Source organism: Xenopus laevis, chromosome 1S, assembly GCF_017654675.1.
Source record: "Xenopus laevis strain J_2021 chromosome 1S, Xenopus_laevis_v10.1, whole genome shotgun sequence".
NCBI lineage: Eukaryota > Metazoa > Chordata > Amphibia > Anura > Pipidae > Xenopus > Xenopus laevis.
In genome coordinates, this window is record NC_054372.1 from 64,278,963 (window position 1) to 64,301,091 (window position 22,129).

The window sequence follows — 22,129 nt, forward strand, 5'->3', positions numbered from 1 at the left end:
GGAATTCGACTAGGGAATAGTTAAAATTTGATTTGAGTTTTTAAAAAAATTCAAATTCAATTTTCGATATTTTTCATCTACTGGCCCTTTAAGAATTCAAAGTTGACTATTCGCCACCTTAAACCTGCCGAATTGCTGTTTTAGCCTATGGGGGACATCCTGGGATCAATTTGGAGTTGTTTGCAGCCTTCCAGAAATTTTTCGGAGAATTTGATTTGCGTTTGCAGGTCGATCACATTCACCCAAATGTGAAAAATTCTGTTATTTATTAATCATTTTAATTACTTTAAACATATAGATGTTACATAGTTAAGTTGGGTTAAAGAAAGACCAGAAACAGATTAGCAAATTCACATCATAGCTACATGATTTTTAAAGGAGAAGGAAAGGTTAAAACAAAGTAAACTTTATAAGTGGACTCTATGGGAGATGGTCTTCCCATATTTCAAAGCTTCTTGGATAGCAGATTTCCACATGATATGTACATCACCTACCTGTATTTTATTATCTAAAACAGAAGTATATTTAAGTTTACAGGTATTAGTGTTATTAGTGTTTCTGTTATCTGGATTAAGGCAGTTATAGATGATCAAGGTTATATTCTGAAGCTATCATTACAATTGACAGTACTACAGTACTTTGTCATGTCCAGTGGACTAAACAAATAGGTGTTGTATACTAATGATGGGGAATCTGTGTCTTAGCACTTTGCAAAAAAAATTGCAAAATTGAAGTCAATGGGCGTCAAAATAATTTTGACATGCGACAATTTTATGTGCGCCACAGTTTTGCAAATTTATTCTGTTAAGTTATTAAGATATGTATTAATGGGGGTACTCTCATACAGATCCCATACTGATCTGAAACTGATACAGTGTCATGTTACATAATCTTTGTCTGCTAATAAAGTTATGTCTTCTTGAAGCAAGAGAAGCATGGTGTCTGTGTGCAGTTTCTACTGTGTCTAAAAGAAAACTGCAGGCTCACGTGAGATTGAGCTACCGGTTATCCCATCTCTAAAGCAGAATGGCAACACATTTCCATACATACACATTATTATTTTTGTGTGTGGATAGTGGGAGATTTTAGGCTAGTCGGGGAATTGGGAATGATCTTATTCACCCCCCCCTTATTTGGGGAAGAATTCTGTGTATAGATATAAACTATTATCATTGATATAATAAAAATATTTCAATTATAAAATAAATTATTTTTGATCTGATTAATGCTATATCTGCTATGTTAAATACTAAGCATTCTGGATAATTCATGCGTAATCTATATTTTTATATAAATTATTATTATATAATTTTTCTTTTTTGCATAGCATTTGTATCACTGCAGTTTTAGAAGGCATTCAGATAAAGAATCAGCTAATCTGTTAAATGAAAGTTAAAATTAATTCCCAAAGCAGCTGATATCCAAAGACCCCCTCCTTGTGTTTTGTAATTACCCAAGAATTTCCTTCACACTTGTTTAAAATGGTTCCCACTTGGGTTCCCCATGAAGAAGAACTGTCCTTCAGATCCAATGTTGATCTTAAGCATAAGAGAAAAGCATATTGCCTTATCGCACAGCCTCATTCCAATTGTAATCAGTGGGGTTCCTGCTAATCACAGTCATTGCTACATTGGACAAGCAGCTGAGAGATGCAGATAGATGACAACATAATGGAGAAGGGAGCTTCATTCTAATGAGAATGGCATTAAAAAAAGTTCATACTTTTAAGATTTCAAAGCAAAAGCACAAACCTTCTAAATCTTACAAATGTAAGAGATCAAAGGTATTGTCACCTAACAATGGAAGTGTGCTGATACGGTTAAGCAAAACTACTTGTGTCCAACACATCATACTGATAAAAATTAATAGGTAAAAACAGTAACATTTAAACCTATGTTATGCCCTAAGAAAAATGTTTTGATATGGTTTATATTATGTGACAGTTGGTCTTTATAGCTGAAAGCTTATTTCTTTAATTCTGTGTATTGCCTGAATTTGATACCAATATATCTCATGTGGCATTTGCTAACATTAAAGTGGACCTGTCACCCAGACATAAAACATGAAATCCAATTTCTATTTTTTATTAAAGCATTCATAGCTGTTGTAAGCTTATTTAAAAATCCCAGCTGTCAATCAAATATTGTTTGCAAATATTGTTTAATTGTGTAGCCAGGGCATGGGGATGGACATCGGGTCCCCCATTCTGGTGCACAAACAAGATTTCTGAGCTGATACAAGACTTGTCTTAATAACAGTGTCCACAAAATGGCTCCTGCCTGCTTGTTATAATTATGAGTTCCCAGACTGACAAACAAGATTCAAATAATTTATATAGTGTAATTAAAGTTCATTTTGCTTGACTAATGTGATAAAATAGGATTTTGAATAATTTTTTTGGGTGACATGTCTCCTTTAAATATTATAGCATACAGGGTAACGTTGATAAAGCAGGTAACATATCTGCAGGTATCACTTCTAATTAACTATGTGTTTTCCAACTGGCTGGTGACCCGCAATTATGATAAAAAATTGCATTTGTACCATATCTACTGGTAATAATTGTGGATTTGAGCTTTTCGTGTCAATTACTTTAAAAATAGCTGAATCAACCAAATTACCCAATAACTAATTTTACTCCTTTTTAATTATGTCATAAACACACAAAGAAAACTTTACTTTAGAAAATATTAGTAGTATCAGTATTCCATGTATTCCAAAAAAGTCTATAGGGGTCATTTGTGTCCTCCTGGACAGTGTTCAAAGAGCAAAAAAACAGGCACATGGCGTACTGTATGTTTTTTTTTTCACTGTGCAAACTGCCTTTTGCTATTGAAGAATAAAGAAGAAATGAAATACAAGAAAATAACATATATATATATATATACAAGCCTTACACACTTTTTGGTGGACTTCTATGTACTATACATTTGGTGAAAGGTTACAGATAACAGTGCTTATGTAATTATGCATTTTACCTTGTCCACTGTTGTCATGAAACAGTCCTGTAATAATTAATAAAACAGGCCAAGGTATCATGAAAAAACATTTGTGCCAATACCTAAATCAGACACATAACTTTTCTTTAGTCAGCCATTTGTAACAGGGTCACAACCCATGATGCCCTTCTCCAAGCCCTGACTAATAAGAGCCATTTTATGTGGAGGTGGAAAGCCCAAGGAGGGAGAACCTAAAGTTCACAGCAAGCCCACCCTCACAGGTGAAATGAACAAATCAGAAATAACACATCCTAAAACATATTTATCCTCACAGAACCCATACCTGTTGTACCAACAGCATAAAAAACTGGTGATGGGTCCAAGGTAATTTTAAGTTTCAGAAGAGTCCAAACATGACTAGGTTTGGTACTCTGTATATCAGATGTGAATATCTGGGCAGGGCAGGTCACACAGTATTGATGTTTAGTATCTATGTAATCCATGTGAGAATTAATAACCAATGAATATATCATCTCTCTCCTATGTTCCTGTAAGGAGTTATGGTCATTATATTATTGGTCCAGTTCCTACTCAAAGGAGGTCATAAAAACTCAAACTGTGTCCTGCTAGGCCATGCCCCTTGCATTCCTGAGGGAGGGGGAGTGTGCAGTTACCTGATGTCCTGAAATCACTGATAAGTAGTGATGGGCGAAATTATTTGCCAGGTGCGAATTCACGCGATTAGCCGCTGGCGAATAAATTAGCGAAACTGACGCGAAAGAGGTCAGTAGGAACTAACTGACTATAGTGAGAGAGTGTTTAATGCATTGGTGTTTTGTGAGTTATTACCTGTTACAGAGGACAGGGGAATAGTCACATTAGGTTTCTATCACCTGTGAATTATAAATTGTGGCAGTGAATGAGTTTTGTGGGTGTTGGTTTAGGGTTTAGGGTGCTGTTATGCTAGTTTAACCTTTATGCAAGATAGGTGAGAGACTAAGTTAGTGACCCCTGATAGCCACACCTAAAGTCAAGTGCGGCTGGAAGTACCGTATACATGACAACAGTGTTGCATTATTTGCTGTCTGTGTAGTTGTAACCTTAGGCCTAAGATAGCAAACTTTTTTTATTGCTAGGTAGTCCTGATATTCTACAGTTACTTAGCATACTTTACCAGTTACTGAATAATTTCTGCTGTAACCTGACCTCATTTAATTTTTGCCTGCCTTGAGTTCTGTCTGAATGCAATTATTGAGTCCCCTGCTCTGACCTAGATTAATTCAACTTTGCTTCTGTTTCTCCTTTTGGTACAAAAACGTGGCCTAGCCTCACTGGTTACTGTCCACTGCACCTCTTCCCTTTCCCATTCTTGGGCAAGTCTTGGGGGCAGATTTACTAAAGTGTGAAGTGGCAAACACTAGCAGCAATTTAGTTACCACTCGCAGGGACATCTCCAATTTAATAACGGACATAGGCACCAATTAACTAGCGAAAGCAGTCAATCGCACTCTATTGCCAGGCAACTTTTCGCTCTAGCAAACAGTTGTTACTCCGCAAATTCACTAAAGTGAGGATTTTACTGAACATTACCTCTTTCTCCAGAGTTGCCTTCGCCACCTCAGACCAGGCGAAGTGCATTAAAGTAGCTAGATCTTCTTCAATCTTCTGTCACCTACATTATATTCTGTGAGCCAAAAATTCATCAAAGTCCAAAAAACACTGGCGACTTTTCTTTTTTTCAGCCGGATTGCCTGCAAAAGACCTAACTTGAACTTTTTTTGGGTAACCGGTTTTCCCCATACATTTGCAAACATATGGAACATTAATTTTACAGTGGGCACATGTGAAGGGTTATTAGAATAACTGTATTGTCTTATTTGTAAGTATATGCACTAACATTTAAAATAAACTTAAATTTCCCGCAAATTGACCTGAGCGCAAAATCCCTAGCGAAGTTTACCTAGGCAGAAATGAACCCTAACGCATCTTCACTATCAAATGCTTGCATTGTCAAAGTAACGCTAGAGAAAAGTCGCCAGTGTTCAGCGCCCACGACGGAACTCACATTTTAGTGAATTAGCGTAGTCTGAGCGCATTTGCGCCTGGCACAGTGTATCGATAGGAGAGAAGTGGTCGCTGGTGACAATTCGCCCTTTAGTAAATCTGCCCCTTTGTTTAATGAAATTGTCTTAGGCTACACTTTATCTGTTGCTAAGTCTGAAACAATATTCCAAGAATAATCATAGTTAAACAGAAAGTTGTTATTAGAAAACAACATCCACACATTCAACATCAGCACTTAATTAAAGCAGAACTAAAAAGAAGTCCACTGTATTATATATATTGTATGCTGACATGTATGCTTGGGACCTGGGGTTTTCTGGATAAGGAATCTTTCCATTCTTTGGATTGTCATACCCTAAGTCTACTAAAAAATCATAAAAACATTAATTAATATTTTGCGGTTATTCATACTGCTTAAATTATTTTGCTATCAGATAAAATACAAAATGCATTCTTTCATTGCATATCAATTGCCAACAATGAAAACATATTTACAGTCTCTTAATAATGTAGACTTTAGATGAGAGATGTGTTTTTCTTCATCTTTAGGCTGACTTTAGTCTTTGCTCTTCTTTGACTTACTGATGTTATTAGACCAATGCTCAATCACAAAACACAAAGCATAGCTCTGAAATTTATAGTTTTTGTACTCACTAAAATGATCATATCAGTGAACATATTTTTACAGCAACATCATAATAGCAGAGATATGAGGGGAAAAAAACAGCTCGGGACTTCAGCAACTACATTATCAATCATTTGAAATGACGGAATGCAGGAAATAACCTAAACCTTTTTGTATATTTTTTTGGCAATATTTAATTTCTGTACTGTGAAAAGCTCAAAGTTACACAGCCTAGAATAGCTTTGTTTAGATCAGGCCAAGTTATTGCATAGAATGCATGTTTTGCGAGTATCATGAGTATAGGATCTATTCTCCTGAATTCCTGAATGCTTGGGACCTGGAGTTTTTTGTATAATGTTTTAGCAATTTCTATCACCATACCTCATGTTTACTAAAAACATGTAAATATTAAAGAAGCCCAATAGGATAGTTTTGTACTGATATGCATTATTGAAGAACAGTTAAATCAAGTACAAGGTACTATTTTTTACTGAAAAATGGGAAATAATAAATGACAGGCATTTTTTAATTAATAATAATGACAAGCATTTTAATCTAACTCTTATCAAAAAATGAATACTTCCTTCACACGGACATACAGTATATTGCATATACCATTTTTTTAGTACTATATATTAAAGACATAAGTGACATTTCTTTAGCAACTTCACAATACTAAACAATATGTGGATTATATACAATTGCTTGACCTAAAATGGCAACCTAATGGACTACTCTGAGAGTAGTGATGTCAGTCTCTGGAGTGTGCTCTGTTTTTGGGGTTTATCCGAAGCATGATCAATGGAATAATTGACTTGTTCCTAAATCTTCCAGTGGCTAGAATAGTGGCTTCTGTGAAAGGGGAAAGGCAAATATTAGATGTATTAAATAACATAATCTACACTAATATATATAAATATATGTTTGTCAGTGTTTAGTTTTGCTCTGTCTACTCCACAAAAAGCTTTGTTAGCCAGTCAAAATTGGACTTATTAAAGGAACAGTAATGCCAAAAAATTAAAGTGTTTTAAAGGAATAACAATACAAAGTACTGTTGTTCTGCTCTGGTAAAACTTGAGCATTTGCTGCAGAAACACAACTGTAGTTTATAAGCAAGCTGCTGTGTGGCTATGGAAGCAGTCATTTTAGCACAGGATACACCGTAGATAACAGATGCATTCTGAAGAATTCCATTGTATACTACAGAGCTTATCTGTTATCTGTTGTGTATCATGTGCTTTTTTCTCCTTTTGCCGCTATGAATGGCTGCCCCCATGGCTACACAGCTGTTTGTTTATATAAACTATGTAGAGTTTTTGAAGCAAACACAGCACTTTTACTATGCATTATATTTTCATTACTTTAAAACGTTTTCTTTTTTATGGTGTTACTGTTCCTTTAATTTCAGCTGGCCAGTGAATAAACTGCTGTGAATTTACAATCATTAGTACTCACATAGGGGCACATTTACTAAAGGGCGAAGTGATTAAACAATGGTGATGATTCGCCAGCGTGATGTAATTCCGTTAATTCGCCGATTTACTAATGGGCGCAGGCATCACTTCAATAGCAAAGGAAATAGACGCTAGTGTCGCTCTGGCGAATGGACGTAACTCCGCAAATTCGCAGAGGATTTTACTGAATGTTACCTTTTGCACCAGACTTGCCTTCGTCACCTCAGACCAGGCGAAGTGCATTGGACTTCAACTCAATTTTTTGTTGAAAAATTTTCCAAGTCCCAGAAAAAACACTTGAGTCTTTTCCTTTTTTCTGAGTGATAGCCTGCAAAAGACCATAACATTTCTTTTGGGTAACAGAGTTCCCCCCTACATTTTCTAACATATGGCACATAAACTATACACTGGGCTCATGTATAGGGCATTATAACAACTTTATTTTATTTTATTAAGGTTCCCTGGCCTTGTGTAATGTAATGTATTTGCTGCAACATATACGTCCATTCAACTCTTACTTTCCACCGTATGCAAATTAACCAACGCTAGTGCAACTTCGCTTTGCTTTCCCGAGTAATGCTAGCGCAACTTAGCCATCATTCTGTGCCCTGGACGAAACTTCGCATCTTAGGAAATTAGCATTGTCCTGTCGAATTTACGGCTGACGAAGTGTTGCGAAGTGGGTGAAGCGGTCGCTAGCGAATTTGCACTGCTTAGGGAATTTGCTCAATAGTGTTGTACCTGTTTACCTTGCATGCAATGGTTTTATTTCCCACAACTCTGCAAATTATGACATAACTGATAAGCTATTTTTTTTTGCCAGTCATGGATACTCTGCAAATTTTGGAATTTCGCCATCTGCAATTTTTTTTCTGGAAACAGCAACAAAAATCCACTACAATAAAAAAGTTGCCCAGAGAAACTTGTCACCATAAGAAAAAAACACCCATTGACTTTAATGCATTTGGACAAAAAAGCCACTGAGACAAAAAATTTGCCACAAGAAAAATGTCCATTGACTTTAATGCATTTGGAGTGAGAAAAAAATGTCATGCGCATACAAATTTGTCACACATAAAAAAAATCTTGACGTCCATTGACTTCAATGCGTTTTTGCTAATTTTTTGAATTATTATGCAGTTTAGCAAATTTTTCAGTTAAGAGAAACGGGACAGATTCTCTCATCGCTAATGCTGTAATAATGCACATCAAACTAACGTGCTAAAAAACTTATATTGAAATCAGGACTCTGCATTCATAGCTGTAACACCCTTTGAGAATGATACATATCAAAACCTGCAGTTCTAGCCATAGACAGAATGTGTTATTAATAGGCATACATTTTAAAGCTAATATACAATTCAATAACAAAAAGACTTAAAACGGATGGGAGTTTGTGCAAAACTGCTTCTTGCACTCAGTGATACTTTAATAAACATTCCCCATTATTTTAAACTCTGTAAGGAAAATTCAATCTTAAATAATACACTTGTCATTTTAACTGAATTTTATATTTATTGCCATAACCATGAATGCTGACCTGATATAGCAGTAACTATGATAAATATTCCCAAAGTCTGCACATATTAATAATGTTCTATGCAGCCCCAAAAATTATGTCTGTCTTAAACAATTACTTTAGGAAACATGCAATATAAGTATTTTCATTTATGGATCAGATAATTCACAGGCATGCTGGCAGAAAATCAAAGTTAAATGGAAGTAGCATGGCTATTGTTAAAGTTGAACCACTCAGTTTCCGTTGCAAGACATTACAATAAAGAAATGAAGTTATTTTCTCATATTCCAATTTGACATGACAACAAAAGAGAAAATTGAAAGAATATTGTTTGACATGCTCGCATAACTATTATTGTATTCTCAAGCTATATTTCTAGATTACATTTGTTCATTATCACACAGTACCATCCTTACAGAAATGTTTAAACCTTAGAAAAGGAAAAAGACAAGGTACAAAACAAACAGGAAATTAAAAAGATGTTCCATTGTTTTTTGATTTCCAGAATATAGTATTCAATTCAGATGAATAAATTTTTTATATATTTACTACTAATTAAATAAACAATCACTGAAACAATGTAAAACATATCTTTTACCCTGTTTAAAATTGCATCCAATATGTGGTAATACCCATCTCCATATACTGTATGAAGAGGAAAGATCATGTGCTGCTTCAATGAAGGTTGGGGCAAATTCCCTAAGCGGCACAAATTCACTAGCGACCGCTTAACCTACTTCACAACACTTCGCCAGGAATAGATTCGCCAGGACAGCGCTAGTTCCCTAAAATGCAAAGTTGCGTCCAGGGCGCCTAATGCTGCGAAGTTGTGCTACGTTACTTCGGCAGGCAAAGCGAAGTTGTGCTACTGTTGGCTAATTTGCATACGTCGGGAAGTGAAAGTTGAATGGACGTATATGTTGCAGCAAATACATTACATTACACAAGGCCAGGGAACTTTAATAAAATAAAAGAAAGTTGTTATATTGCCCTACACATGAGCCCAGTGTATAGTTTATGTGCCATATGTTAGGAAATGTAGGGGGGAAGCCGGTTACCCCAAAAAAAAATTACGGTCTTTTTCAGGCTATCACTCAGGAAAAATGAAAAGGCGCCAGCATTTTTTTTGGGACAAAAAATTGAGGAAGTTTTATACACTCCATTGCACTTCGCCTGGTCTGAGGTGGCAAAGGCAATACTGGCGCAAGAGGTAACGTTCAATAAAATCCGCATCTTAGTGGATTTGTGGAGTTACGTCTGTTCGCCAGAGGAAAAATTCACCTGACGTGAAGAGTGTGAAGCAAAGCTAGCGTCAATCTCCTTCGAAGTGACGCCTGTGCCAGTTAGGGAATCGGTGAAGTTCCGAAATGACGTCACGCTGGCGAATTTACGCTAGCGTTAGTCACTTCGCCCTTTAGGGAATCTGTCCCAAAGAATTACAACATATAGTGAGCAATGTCTAATCACTGATCCTTGCAGATGGGTTTAAAATCTCTTAAAAATCAGGAAAAACAGGAAAAACAGGCAATCAAGCTTGCTACTTGATTTACTTCAAAGACATTCATCATTGAAGCATATTTCTTCCTAATAAATCTGTCTAAAGCTGGCCATAGATGTTGAGATTTTTAAAAGATTCGATCCTCATCGTAAAACCACGATTTTCTCGGAACGATTGTACGATCGTACGAATTGACCGTCAACTTTTAAAGACCAATTTGCCAGGAAAACAAAGGGGAGCTACCTGCTTGGCCCTGCAAACATAGATAGATTGCACTGGGACCGACAAAGATTTTCTGACCTGGCTGATCAATTTCCTGACAGATGTCGGGTGAAAAATCGTAAGATGTACGATCATTCAAATCCAACTAACCGCGTGCTAATTTCGAAGGATTGGTCGGACTTCCCTAAAATCGGCCATTCGGCAAGAAGAATCGTCGCGTCTATGGGGACCTTAACACAGCTAGTTATTCAGGAGGGATTCTTGGGATTTTTGAGCTGCCAATGTAGTTTCTGCAAGCACCTGATTTTTCCTGAGGCGTGAGGCCTTGAGAGTGGGTGTGGGGTATTTGGTATAGCTTTATATAAAACTGCCAAAATAAGTCTGTGATTTCTTTTGTGGTAGTGGCTAGATGTCCCTTTGGCATCTTAATATGTGTGATGTCATTACATAGTTGTTTTTTCCTGAGCATGTCTGCTAGAAAATCTTTATGTTAATCTCTATGGCCCTAGTCAAATAAGAGGAGTAGTTATCTAATAATCAAAAGAAGTGTAGTGCTGTGCCACCGAGCTTTGTCAGAAAAAGCAAAAAGGCGGAATGAACAGCAGTTCAGTGAGTGCTTGGGCAGTGAAGAGTGCTGCAACACCTAGAACTCAGCCAAGTTGTAAGTGAGCCCATCCCTCCCACTCTGAGTTCCTGGAAGCCCAACAACATAGTACTTTAAAGAGAGCAAATGCAGTTAAGTAATAACCAATGTAGTAGTAATAAGAATTTCACAGCAGTTTACCATCCCAAAGATCAAGAGGAGGGGGGAGAGAAAAAAAAGTGTGGGGAAGAAAGGGGGTGGGAAGCAAAGTTGAAAGGGGAAAATAAACATCTTAAATAGGAGATAAAATGTTCAAGAAACTCTGGTAGCAACCATTTAGACTCTCTGATCAGTAGTCCAGAACAGTATGGCCCGATGGAATCCCAGAGCCTACTGGCCAGAGACGGCTGGGCCAGGCCACAGCATTCGCCATGTTAAATTTGCGCACTTCCACGTGAGTTCTGGATTTCGTATGCTTTGTTCTCTTTGGGAGCTTGTGAGGCCTGGTTTTACTCTCCACAGCTGGCTCAGTTCAGGAGCAGAAGAGAAGTGTGTCTTCCCCATAGACTCATCGTGTCCCCCCATAGACTCCATTTTAATCATATAATTCAAAATTCTAAAATATATTTTCTGTTACTCTGTAATAATAGAATAGTACCTTGTGCTTCATCCTACCTAATTAATCCTTACGGGAGGCAGAACAATCCTATTGGACTGAAATAATGTCTAAGGGGCAGATTCACTAAGCTCGAGTGAAGGATTCGAATGAAAAATACTTCGAATTTCGAAGTATTTTTTGGGTACTTCGACCATCGAATTGGTTAAATTCGTTCGAATTCGAACGAAATCGAACGAATCGAACGAAAAATCGTTCGACTATTCGACCATTCGATAGTCGAAGTACTTGCCCTTTAAAAAAAACTTCGACCCCCTACTTCGGCAGGTAAAACCTACCGAAGTCAATGTTAGCCTATGGGGAAGGTCCCCATAGGCTTGCTAACCTTTTTTTGATCGAAGGATTTTCGTTCGATCGTTGTATTCAAATCCTTCGAATCGTTCGATTCGAAGGATTTAATCGTTCGATCGAACGAAAAATCCTTCGATCGATCGATCGAAGGATTAGCGCTAAATCCTTCGACTTCGATATTCGAAGTCGAAGGATTTCAATTCGAGGGTCGAATTTCGAAGTATTTTTTACTTCGAAATTCGACCCTTAGTGAATCTGCCCCTAAATGTAGACTTATGGTATGAAGATCCAAATTTCCTTATGTGGAAAACCCCAAGTCCAAGCTTGAATAACAGGCCCCAACTTGTACTGGGAAAAATAACATTTTTTTTGTCTGACTTTTTAAAATCATGAAGCTAGAATTAACCAACCATGTTAACTTGGCATAAGTTTGTTTCTAACTTGCAACAATCACCCCATCTTTCTATGAGTTCCTAAAAAAAAATATTTTTAAAGAATACTTGTCTTTACAGTGTATTTGGGTTAGTAATGTTTCCTTTGTGTGTGTCACTTGTGATTTTCCTCATGTGTCTAATTGTGTTTTATCTATATCTTTCTTGCTTATCGGTTTAATCAACTTTTTTCCCAGCCTGTTTTCTGTATGCCTTTGGTAAGCTCATCATTTAGGAACTCTGATGCGTCATCTCAATGACCTTCAGCAGCAAGTCATTTAGAAAATTCTGTCACTTTCTATAAAAGGCCTAATGAAAACAGCATACCAGCAAACTTCTAATGTAACAACATCCTTCTAGCATATATTATCTTGTAAACTATATTACCCATATTTAATGGAAATCAAAACTATTAAATCTATGACTATGTGATTAGGTTATTAGAGTGGAAAAAAGCTTCCATTCCTTTGATATGCAAAAAAGGACAAACAACATTAGAAAAAGCTTCCTGAGGGGATTAAAAACCACCAGCTGCCAAAACATAAATGTAGTCATCTAGCTTAATTTTTTACTTTAACACAATTATAATATAATAAAATTAATATTATTGTAAAACATTTATCAATGCTTGTATTCGTCACTGCACAAAGAAAGTGCATGCTACCTTGCAGAATGTTTTCTATATGAATAGGATTCAATAAGAAAAATAAATTCACCTTTCAAAATCATATCATTGTTCAAACACAAATGTAAAGTGGTATACTGCTATATGGTGGTGAATGGATCCTATGTAAGGTAACCACGATAACCATGAATCAACAACATAAAGATGATTACTTTAAACGTTCGCACTATTTTCTAAAAACCAAACTCCCGTGCACATTTTTATCGTATTTATCAAGAAATGTATTCAAAAAAATCTGCTGTGGGAAAAGACTTGATAAAAACATTATAAAAACAGAATTGTATGATTTTTTCAAATTTGATGTTCGAAAACTATTATTATCTCCCGAAAACTAAAATTTTTTTGCAAATACCAGTGTAGATCATGAAATCTTCCAATTGTAAGTGGGATATCTGCCATTGACTTCTACATAACATCGACAGGTTTGAGATGCATTTTTAAAACGGTTATTTTACTTTATATAAAGTTAAATTGGTTTACTGCAAAGTGTATGTTTTATTTTCCTAGTGGAAATCCCCTGAGGTGTGCTCCTCAGTGACCACTAGGTAAAGGCACTGCTCTGTAAATCCAAGTTCTCTTAGTAAAGGGTTAATCACTATTTAAGAGAGATAGTACCAATATAGGATTATGCATGTACAATATTTACTGTATTTTAATAAGCAATATTTAGATATTGCTATATTCTCAACATCCTGCGCCTAACCAAAGACAAAGAGTTTCCACAAAGGCTTAGTTAAATGCAATTATTGTTGTGCCTTATACCAGATAATGAATGTGAGGATGTAAAAAAATCACAGATACTCAAGAGGTTCTCCAGGCCCCCACATTTTTATAACAGTAGTTACTGTAGGTTAGAAAGTCTTTAATTGAACACTAACCAGATGGAACCCATACCAAGGGAACACAAAAGAGCATGTTTATATGGACCAGTATATATATAAATGTGCCCTTGACTTTGTGAAAACTGAGGCCACTGAACAGCTGCATACAGATGTGAAGAAAAAAAATTCAACTCAATGTAAGCAGGTAATATTTACCAATTGTATTCAGAATAAACAAGTGAAAAGGGAACTCGTTCATGTAATTAAAATGGCATGAAAAGATGATTTATAAAAGTGAGCAAAAAAAAAGAACTCAAGATCTATTATGTATATGCAAATACATGCCTTAATTGCATAATATTTTTGTTTCATTGCCTTTATTCTTAGAAAGTCCTACACTTTAGTGTCAGAACCTAAAAGTTGCGGACCTGTCTGAAAGTGACTGCAAGGGTTTTTTTAATCAAAATCTGAAAAGGTCTCACTATTTTCTGAAAACTACTCTGACTAAATCAGCAGAGAATCGTGAAAATATCATAATTGTATGAATGTTTTGGATTTGTCAACAAAAACTGTGACTTTTTCGGATTTGACATCCAAAAACTACAAAATCCTCGGATTATTGAACGAAAGCCAGCACAGATCAGGATATCAATGGTAAAGCTGCCATTAACGTCTACATGAAGTGAATGTTGGAGTCTGAGTTGGAGTACTGTTTTATGTGGACTTTGAACACTATCAGAGTATAATAAATCTCAAAAAATCTAATTTATGTTACTAATGAAAAATTGTGTTTTTCCCCTTTAAAAGTCCTACCAGAAAAAAATCAGAGTTCAATAAATAACCCCCTAAATCTTATCAAATACAAAGGGTGAAGGAGATCAGTAATGTCAGTTTGGAGGGTGCCCACTTTCAGAGATCAGTAGCTGAGCTGGAGGAGAACACCAAACAATTCAGTTTGTGTTAACAAACTCGGTTGTATATTATGATTTCCTAAAGACTTGTCATTCATTTTTATTTTAATGTTTCAGGAAAGTGAAAATAAAGGCTTAAAGGAGTTGTTCAGTATACTGTAAAAATAAAAACTGGGCAAATAGATAGGCTGTGCAAAATAAAAAATGTTTTCACTATAGTTAATTAAACAAAAATGTAATAAAGGCTGAAGTGATTGGATGTGTATGTAAGGGAAACAACTCACCAACGCCATTCCTCAATCCAAGATGGCGGCACCCTGTCCTCCCACTTGGTTCTTCCTGGTCGCAGCAGTGTGAAGCCAGCTCCTTCTTGCCAGCCGATTGGACGCCAGCACTGAAATGGACACCAGTGTTTGAACGCCAGCGTAAACACACCAGCGTCAACATCATGATGTCATCATGTCCAATTTTGGCACCAAAGGAGGCCTATTTAAAGGAGCCTGAAGACTGCAACATTGCCCAAATATAGGTTTGGCTTTGTGCATTCCTGGTTGTGATTCTAGTATTGTTATATTGATTCCTGTGTACCGACCTTTGGCTGTTTAACCGTTTTGACCCGATTCTGCCTGGATTGACCTCTTTGCCTGGACTCTGACCATTCTATTGCCAAAACCTTTTGTACCTTGAACTTTGTTTGTTGAACTGCCTCCTCCTTGGTCTGCACTCCATACTGAGCCTTCAGGTCCTTACAGTGTAACATAATAGTCAGACAGACACACTACTTCCAGCTCTCTTGGTTTCCACTGATTGGTTACTGAATGGTGACCAATCAGTGACTTGAGGGGGGCAACATGGTTCATATCTTTTGCTTTGAATCTGAGCTGAATGCTGAGGATCAATTGCAAACTCACTGAACAGTTATGTCCCATGTGGCCCCCCTTCAAGTCGCTGACTAACTCAGAGTTACAGAGTTGAAAAGCAGGCTATTACAGTATGTTAGACATCCAGTCAATCCAGACTTTATATATTACATTTTTGGCTAACTAATTATATTAGATACATTTTTTATTTTGCACAGCCTATGAATTTACCCAGTTTTATTTATACAGTGAACTGTTCCTTTAACTAAAAATAAAGTTTTTAAATGTTATAAAATGATGTTTTGTACAGTGTAGATTAGTAATCCTCAACTAGTAGCTCAGTAGCAACATGTTGCTCATCACCTTATTTGTTGTTGTTCCCCATGGCTTCCAAATTTAAAATTACAGGTTTAGAGGCATAAATGCGTTTTTTTAACATTTTTTTGTTATCAATTTAAAAAAAAACTAAAAATGAGAAAAATATACTCAAAAATATTTTCTGATATAATTGGGATTTATTAAAGGAGAACTGCACTTGGTAACACATTTATTAAAGGTAAAATTTTAGGTTTTTTTAGAACTTTTTGAAACCATGATTAAACTCTTTGGGTGGAATGTAATACGTTTTCCCATTCACAAAGCATATTATGAAATTAAATATTTAACGAAACTCCAGAGCAGGTTTAATGCTAACCTTTGCTTAGCGATTTAATATCCACCAGCAAATGATTTTACAGTGCAAGCAGTGCTAAACATTTATAAAAACGCCATTTTAAACGTCACTTGTGATTTTTTTCTCTAAAATCACGAATGCCATGAAATTTATTAGAAGATCATACTATAAAAGGAACACATTTAAAAAAACACTGAACTATGAAAAAAAATATCTCTAAAATCTGTACTAATTCAAGTTTTTGAACAAATACGTGCGAAAAAAAATTGGAAAACCTCTAAAAGTCTGACTGGTTAAAAAAAAAAGGTTCAATAGGATCAGCGCAGCTTGTCTAGGACAATAAAGGATCTCTTTTGCCTTTAATTGACCGCTTCAAGCAAGTTTCGCTAGGTAGAAATGAACATTAACGAAAGTTCGCTATGAAATGCTCACACTGATGAATTTAATCTAGTGAAACTTTGCCAGAATTCCGGCTACTGAGTAGCGGTAGCAAATTAGTGCCGGACAAACTGGCACGAAGTGTGGCAAAGCCTTCACAGGCAAAAATTTGCCCTTTAGTGAATTTGCCCTACTGACTTCGATGGACCTGAACAACTTTTACTTGGAGACGTTATTTTATTCAAGGTTTTCATGGTTTTTATCCAAATCTGACCCTGAAGGTTCAAAAAAAGGAAAATAAAAAAATTAACCAAAGTAAACATTGCACAGAATAGGTCCATGTAAAAAATATTCAAAGATAATTTAAAGATGAACTTGCCTTAATAAAAGGCACTATGTGCCAGTGCAGTAACCCATAACAAACAATAAGGTGTTTGCTTTTAGACAGGTGACCAGTATATGTTTCCTGTTAATTGGTTGTTATGAGTTACTGCAAATGTATGTGCCTTTTATTATATAACCCCATAGCTGTTGAGAAACAGCCCACTATTCAACCCCCACTTAACTTCTGGTTTGCTCTGAGGTAGCCTCTTCCTCTCTTCTCCACACAGGGCAATCATATTTGCAGTACATTTTAACTTCTGGAAAGAGCAATACTGAATGGTAGGTACTGAATGGTAGGTAGCTCAGTTCAAATACATTTTTTTTCTAAATGTCATATTCAACTTTTAAAAATATTTATATTAGCATGCCTTCAACCACAATGCTCCAAATCCTATTAGGGGTCCACTCCCCATACCTAGGGCCTAGACATGTGTAACATTCGCAAAGTCTAAAATAAAAATGATGATTTAAAAACATCATATATATGATACCTGCACATTTATAGAAATCTGGATATTGAACAGTCCAGAATATCCATTTGCTTTTTGAGCCAGGGACATCAATACAGATACATAATAAATGTAATTCTCACTTATCATTTGTTGATTTGTTGTCAATTATCAGAGTTCTGTACTGTTGTGTACCCCAGTGACAAATCAACCATATTCTTAAGGAATACACACAGAGCATTTAAATTCATCACACACTCTTCTTGAATTTACACAGATTTTACACTGTTGATTAGCTCATTAGGGAGGTTAATAGGATACAATACTTTCACTGGCAGAGATAGAAATAGAATACAAACCACTGTCAATAACATTCAAATAGTAGCAAGCTAAAAGTATGCATGACTGGCTTTTTAGCTCTTATGTTTTTGGCTTTATTATTTCCAACAAGCTAAGTATTTCCCAGTACATGGTGTAAAGTAGAAAGTACATAAAAGTACATTGATTAAAATAAGTTTCCCTGAAGTACAGAAAAGCTGATATTTTTTTCCTCATTTGAAGGTAATTTAGGGGGTTCTATGTAAAAATAAATAATGACCTTTAACAACTTTTTTTTCTAAAAGAAATATAAAACATGCTATTATGCCATATAATATATTCACAAACATCAGAAACCGGCACACCCATGTAAAAAAAAATTACCTCTTTATTTACATCATTTTAGGTCCAACGTTTTGGTCCTCATTAGGACCTTTTTCAAGGATATTATATATATATATATATATATATATATAAAATGATATGCCATTTAATAATTCTTTATATGTTAACTTTGTGACAGGATGTCTGTAACTAAGTTTTTAGGGGGAATTGAGCAGACATGAATTAGCAGAAATTTGAATCTGAATTAATTGGTAGAAGTGTAAGTAAGTCCAAATTTATCTCAACATGATCTGCCAAAAACTCCAATTACATCCGCACGGGTTTTTTATTATTATTATTTAATTTATTTATTATTATTATGTTATTTATTATTAGATTTTGTGGTTGGGGGGAAAAAATCAGAATTTCATGATTTTTTCAGATTTTTTACCCGAAAACTCAGAAAACTTCGGGGTATTGCATAAAACATAGCACACATCAAAAACGCATTGGGACTTCTCCCATTGACTTATATGCAACCTTGACAGGTCTGAGATGCCTGATTTTCTGATTCTGACTTTTCCATCCTTGGGGTATAATAAATTCTGAAAAATTTGTGATTTTTTAAAAGTCCGATTTTATACTAAAAAATCCAAATTTTTCTGGATTTTTGGATTCGGAGTTTAGTAAATAACCCCATATGTGTTGTAGTCCTTTCTTTTCAAACCTAATACTGACTCCATATGCCCAACTAATGTGGATAATAAGTAGGTTCTGTTTTGTATTTTGGTAAAATTTGGTGTAATCATTCAAGCAGTCACACTCTTATTATTTAAAATTGTGTTGAGCACAACTCTTCTTTTTTCCCTTTTATCTCCAGTGCACAAGTCTGCCCACATTAGGGGTATCCACTTTAATCCCTACTGTAATTTTAAACAGCAATAAGAATGCAGTAACTTGACTCTCTTTGCCATAAAGTGCCATTGAAACTAGCTCCCTTCTGGTCCTTCATTTCTGATGTGAATAGCTGTGTGGTAGTTGGTGTAAATATGCACCTATTTTTATTCCAGAATATCCTTTTAAAGTATGTTTGAGATTATCTCACTAAAGGATGGGAGCTTTTTTCTTAAAACCAGCAAAGACAATTATTACCATTGCATTACCATTGTAAAATAAAGTTGAATAGGTAAATATTGATCAGGTACAAAGTGCCACAAGTGGACAGATACTAGTGGTTTTCTACATGGTTCTGTAAATTGAAGCATATTAAGTAATGAAACACAGACATAACAGTGGTAATTAAAAGTAATGTTTCTTTTTCCAGAATTTTTATTTTATTTATTTTATTTTTTTATTTTTATTTACTTATATGCTAGGAAACGAGGACCAGGTTGTAATACTTCAAGCAGAAATAAAATGGAATATTTTTAATAACCAATACATTTTAAGGCAATACAAATACTGTAGATTACAATGCACAGACCTAAAATATTTAGTATATTCTAAGGAAACTTTACTCTTGTTTTAATATTGTTGTTCCATTTATGCCCTCAGTATATCAGTAGACCAAAAACAATCACAATTGCAAAGGGGTGCAAAATAATGGAGACATAAATGAGTTTCAATTTTGAGAGGGATTTCCTTACAAATAGTTATAATAGTGATAATAAATCTGAATTTAACAGTGGAATAAAACAACAACAAATATGTACACAAATGAGAACTAATGTCAAAATTAAAGGTAGCATGTGCTATATTGTTTGCCTTAGAATTTGCTGTCATATATAAAACACAGCAGTTCTTCTACTTAATGTGATAAAATAATTAATATGGGCTGATCCCTAAAATATGAGCTAAATTAACATGTACTACCTTTTAAAGGTTATGATTACATAATATACATCATAATTGTTTAGGTAAATTCTTCCCTTCTCTTACATGCATGAAATATGCATGCAAATGATAAAGCATTAAATAAGGGATTTCTGCACAGAATGGCTCTGACCTCAAAAGGGTAAAATATTCTGTGCCACATGATCAAGATAATGCCTTCAATCGGAAACTGGCCTTTTCAAACCACCAAATCAATTTATTCTGCTGACCTTTATACTGGTCAAATAATGTAATGGTTTGATATTATTTTTATGGCTCTAAACAATGAAAATTATACTATGTAATGCTTGATATCCAATATGAAAAGTACAGTTAGAATCAACAACTCAGTAGGCTAAAAACTCACACCCATGCAGCAATTCTATTACATTATTTATAAAAGCAAAATTCGAGATTGTTGATTTAGCATTTGGAATGCTAATTAAATTCAAAGTAGAAATTTTTACAACCAAATCCTCTGTTTAAAACAGTGATTTTTTTTTTCATGTTTTGAGTCAATTTGTAGATTTTGTTTATTAAGTATTTAATAACTTATAAAAGTTTATAAGTATTTACTTTATTCAAGGGCATTATGGGAACATGATATATGGTTAATTTTAATATGCCACTGAGTTGGGAAAAGAGTCCATATGGTGCACACCATAAACAGGTACAGGATTTGGGTGTAATACCAAAACTGGACAGCATTACAAATACAAATGTCTTTCACAGGATTTTAAGCAGAATAAAACATGCAAGTGATTATTAGGTGTTATTTGCAAATATATAAGATAAAGGGGAATCTGCGCTCAGCCAAATAGCAGTTTAAAAGTCAATGCTTCAATCCTCTTACACAGATGAACCGTCAATCTTTCAATGAGAAGGAGGAGAGCACTCAAACGCAGATTTAACTGCTTGTAATTATTTATTCAGACTGTTAGACACCTAACAGTCTGAATAAATAATTGCAAGCAGTTAAAATAAATTGATCATTTTGGATGGACGGTACATCTGTGTAAGAGGTCCCTGCTCCAGTGAAGCTTACAATCTAAGATTCCCATCAAATTCACAAACATAAAGGGGTCAGTTTTATCAGAAGCCAATTAAACTAATTGTAAGTTTTTGGGATGTGAAAAGAAACCGGAGTACCCGGAGAAAAACTACACTACACATTTCTAATACCATTACAACCCCTGCCTTCTTGCTAGGGTCATATACTGTAACAACTATATAGGTGTTGTAAAGAAAAACATCAGTAACTATGATTAGTGATGAGCTAAATTTTTCAAGTTTAACTGCAAAAATTAAGCCCATACACTCCAATGGGTGAAAAAAACTATGGGTGAAAAAAACTTGTTGTGTGACCAAAAAAATTTGATACCCATGGACATGGCAAATTTTTGCTGTTTCGCAAATTTTTGCTGTTTCGCAAATTTTTGCTGTTTCGCAAATTTTTGCTGTTTCGCAAATTTTTGGCGAAGAGAAATAGCTCAGATTCGCTAACTATGATGCAACACAATTATATGGTCAATTAACTAAACATGAAGCTAAGCATTATCACCATGCTATGTTTGTTTTGAAAGGAATTGCCTCTGTCTACCCAATGTCATTATTTGATGTTAATGTCATTGGGGGTCATTTATAAAGTTCGCGCAGCGCATATTTTTCGCAAATGGTTGTATTGCGCATATTTTTTGCTGAACGCTAATATATTGCACTGCTCTGCCCGTCTTTCCGGTTTTTGCGAATTCGCAGTGTGAATAAATTTTCGCAAATGGCGCGCAAATGAGACAGTAGTTTGCGCGAGCGCATCCAATGTGCGAGGTTGTTGTGCGCGAAAATAGCGTTAAATTCGCAGTTTGCAAAACTGTTTTGCGAATATTTTATCCGCCACCAAAGTTGTGGCGTAATTGAGTCGCAGAGTGTGCGCATAAAGATTCGCAATTTGCGAATTGTGACATATTTATAAAGCCCCTTTAGATATTCGCATTGTGAATAAAAAATTCGCAATTCTGTATGCACCCTCTTATTCAGCTTTATAAATATAACAATGCGCAGGGCAAATATATTCACTTTGCGAACCAATCTGCCCTGCGCGAAGTTTATAAATGACCCCCATTGTGTTTATAAGTGGGTCTCAAAATTCTCATAA